Consider the following 4,081-nt stretch of genomic DNA (forward strand, 5'->3'; position numbering starts at 1 on the left):
TTCTGTAAGCTATAGTAGGGGATTCTGTGAATTTGTCTTTATACCTCAGATGCTGGAATAGCCATGTTTATGCAGTGCGATAGTCTGAAATATTTTTGAACAACCACCAGTGAATTTGGACAAATAGCAGCTTTAAAGATGAGTCTTGTCACAGAATCACAGAATATTCTGAGTAGGAAGGGACCCACAAGGATCATCCTCAACACACATCCCCAACAATCACACCATGTGCCTGAGAGCATTGTCCAAAAACTTCTTGAACTTAGACAGGCTTGATGGTGTGACCACTTCTCTGGGGAGCCTGTTCCAGTGCCCAGTCACCCTCTGTGTGAAGAACCTGTTTCTAATACCCAACCTAAACCTCCCCTGACACAACTTCATGCCACTCCCTCAGGTTAAACATAGATGCCATGAAGTAGGTGGCAGTGTCTTAACCCTATGCATGTTGTATGGGCCATCAGGGCCTCTTCCATCCTTGTAAGGGGAGTGCTAACCTTTCATGAAACACATAAAAAAAGGTCATCGTTCAGAATGATAATGCTCCATAATTCAGAAAACCAGATATCAAAGTAAATAAACCTTGTCCTTCTTCAACTACCTACTTCAAACCTGCCATCCAACTCCTAGATGTAGACCTCCCAGGTCCGAGTGGATCCTAAGCCCACACTTTTGCAAACAGAAGTCCTACTGAAGGATGCAGAGAAATCTGGATTATGAGAAATGGCATATAATCGGTAGTACATAGCATCAGTCTGACTGGTGTGTGTTGTGTTGCCACTGCTCTTCCTAGTCCTGAGGGTGCAGAAGACAAGTTCTGTTTTCAACCATCTGTTGATGCCATCACAGGACCCTGCAAAAGCACCACAAGCATATTCACAGCAACACTATTAAATACAAGCAGCAGAGGAAAGATTTATAAGCAGCAGTATTTTCCTGTTAGATTTTCATGTCTCAAAAAACGAGATGCTTCGTGCCTGCCTTTTGCTGATAGCTGGCCTACTGCTTGGTTTTATAAGAAATTATTTGCTGATGAAAAGCCAAGCAGCAAAATGCTGAATGTATTACTATGTAATTTTGTGTGAAAAGAGATAAAACCAGCCTGTATCCTTGGATAATAAATAAATATTAATTTTCTAGTAGTTGTTTTATCTTCACCCAGGTCATCATTTATTGGTAGAGACAGTTCAGTTTCTAGTTTAAATAGGATTTGCTGAAGTTTAAGTCCCTATTTCTCTTACAGTGCAGCTTTAGGTAAGCAAATGGTTAGTAGATCTTTTTATGAATAAGCACAAGGCAACGATATACCAGACCTTATGGTGAAGCTCTCAGACTTCATTTGCTGAGGGAAACATCGACAAAAAATGGCAATGATTCAGATGCAAAGAAGCATTAGTCCTCCATGCAACACATATTTAAGCCTTCAAATCTTTGGCCAGGGAATATTAAGTTCTTGAATAAGCTTAAAAAGCAAGACAGGTTTGCTTGGACAAGTTTGTGGAATTGAAATCTAACAATTTTGTAGCATGCAAGGATTTATTTAATATAGATCACCTATATGTGGTGTGTGTAGCTCTCCAGAAAACATGAAGTGTTGGGGGGAGTTGTCAGTATATGCCTATTCTCTCACTATTCTCTCAATGATTCACCTCTTCTGGCCTTTTGGGGTTAGACAGACCTCTGATTCAACCTTGTCTATCCATTGTGATGCTCTAAAAAAATGAACTCTACATTTTGTAGGTAATTTTCAGTGCAACCTTCTATATACAAAAGGTGCGAACTTCAATATAGGTGAGATGGTGAAGTAAGAGTTTTTATTATTATCTTGCTTGAGTCTCAAGTTATGAATAAAAATAAGTTACATCAAGTCCATGTTCAGCAGAGAGTTCAAATTTTTGAGTCAGCTGCAAAGAAACTGAATGAATTGATGCATGGGGCACCAAGAAGTAAGGAATAGTAAAGCAGAGAATCTAGGTTTGTCTATCCCTTAAAAATAAATTAATAAATCAATCTCATTTTTTTAAGTCTCATAGCTGTTCTAAATTGAAATTGCAGATTTCTGTCTACCAGATTTTAAGAAGAGGCAGGATTCACCATTATTTGACTTCTCATAACACGTAAAATTACTTCCTTCTACTTCAAGTAAGAAAACGATGGAAGGAAAGTAAGTGCTCTTGTTAGCAAATGCACTTTAAGTAAAATCCCAAAATGTTCCTTACTAATGAAAACCATCAAGGAATCACTCCTGTCTGCATTAAAATGTGAAAGTGTTATTGGAAATAGATGTTTCTCATACAGACAGACAAAAGGTTTCAGTTTTCCTTAGCCATTTTATTAGTCTTGACAATCACCAGCTTAGTTAGCTTTCTCATCTGTTGCAGTAGAAGTACCTCAAGGCTGCCGAGGCATGAAGACCACAAGAATTAGTGTCTGCATATATAAGATTCTAAATTATCATGAAAACACACCAAAAAATGTTGTGAAATCCTGTCACAATATGGAAACTAGCTCCTAGAATGGTGCTTTTCATTTTGGGATGGATGTTTTTCCAGCTTGTTAACAAATCTATCATGGAGACTGGTTTTAAATGGACATCCACCTGCTCATGTAATATCTCACTAAGAGAACCAAAAAGTCTTATCCTTTGGGGATGATGGACAGGGGGGCATAATTCTGTGATTAGCCTGAATCCAGATGGAGCACTGTCATTCATACGTGATACGTCTGTCTGAAATACCACAGAATCACAGGATGGGTCAGGTTGGAAAGGACCACAGGGGGGCATCTGGTCCAATCTCCCTGCTCAAGCAGGTTCATCCTAGAGCGCATGGCAAAGGATTGTGTCCAGATGGCTCTTAAACATCTCCAGCAAGGGAGAACCCACAGCCTCTCTGGGCAACTCGTTCCACTGTGTTCACCCACACAGTAAAGAAGTTCTACCTCATATTCAGGTGGAACTTTCTGTGCCCCAGTTTCTGCCCGTTGCCTCTTGTCCTATTGCTTGGCACCACTGAGAAGAGCCTGGCTCCATCCTCTTGACACCTTCCCTTCAAATACTTAGAGACATTGATGAGGTCCCATCTCAGTTGTCTCAAGGCTGAACAGGCCCAACTCCCTCACCCACTCCTTGTAAGAGAGATGCTCCAGTCCCTTTATGATCTTCACTGCCCTCCACTGGACCCACTCCAGGAGCTCCACGTTTTTCTTGTACTGAGGAGCCCAGCACTGGACACAGTGCTGCAGATGTGGCCTCAGTAGGGCTGAGCAGAGGGGCAGGATCACCTCCCTCAACCTGCTGGCCATACTCTTTCAAATGCACCCCAGGATACCATTGGCCTTCTTGGACACAGGGTCACACTGCTTGCTCACAGATAGCTTGTTCTCCCCCAGGATTCTCAGGTCCTTCTCCACAGAGCCGCAGAGCTACAGGCACCAGCCTGTACTGGTACAGGGGATTATTCTTTCCCATGTGCAATACCCTGCATTTGCCTTTGTTGAATTTCAGATGGTTCTTCTCTTCCCATCTCTCCAACTTGTCGAGGCCCTTCTGAAGGGCTTCATAGCTGATAAAATCTACCAATTTTGAGGCAGGATGGAGCCCATTCTGGGAAAGATACTTTCTTTTCCTTTTTGGCACATTTAAATGCCAGGTAAAATTGTCTTCCTTTACAGGAACGTGCACCATAAAACACAGTTGCTGGGCCAACTGCTGCTCCTCTGTACCATTAGAGAACCAAAATAATTTCAGTAAGAATAAGTGAAAGCAACATATTGCCCAAAAGATGTGTGAGCACAAGCACTTACAAATCTACAAGACTAGCTTTACAGAAAATGGTTACAACAAAAGAAAGAATTCAATTTCAACAAATGTTTTTATCATATCAATATATGGAATAGTGAAAGAAACCCAAACAATGTATTTTGCTTCTCGCTCACTAGGGCTAGTGAATACCATTAAATTACAAAGACAGGAACTCATGCCTACAGGTGGTTTTTTCCATGGTTTTTTTTGTTTATTTTTTATCTGGTAAACTCCTACTGATCTTTCACTGCTGTTGATTCATTGTCTGTATGCTTTCCTGAG

The 4,081-nt window shown here is 41.0% G+C and overlaps 1 non-coding gene across 1 annotated transcript; it reads right to left on the reverse strand.

Annotated features, from left to right (window-relative positions):
• Positions 1–395: 395 nt before the first annotated feature.
• Positions 396–508, reverse strand: LOC113943951. Its single transcript, XR_003526520.1, has one exon. It is a non-coding gene; the product is annotated as a U6atac minor spliceosomal RNA (small nuclear RNA).
• Positions 509–4,081: the final 3,573 nt, after the last annotated feature.

This window comes from Corapipo altera, unplaced genomic scaffold, assembly GCF_003945725.1.
Source record: "Corapipo altera isolate COAL_440 unplaced genomic scaffold, ASM394572v1 22b, whole genome shotgun sequence".
NCBI classification, from domain to species: domain Eukaryota; kingdom Metazoa; phylum Chordata; class Aves; order Passeriformes; family Pipridae; genus Corapipo; species Corapipo altera.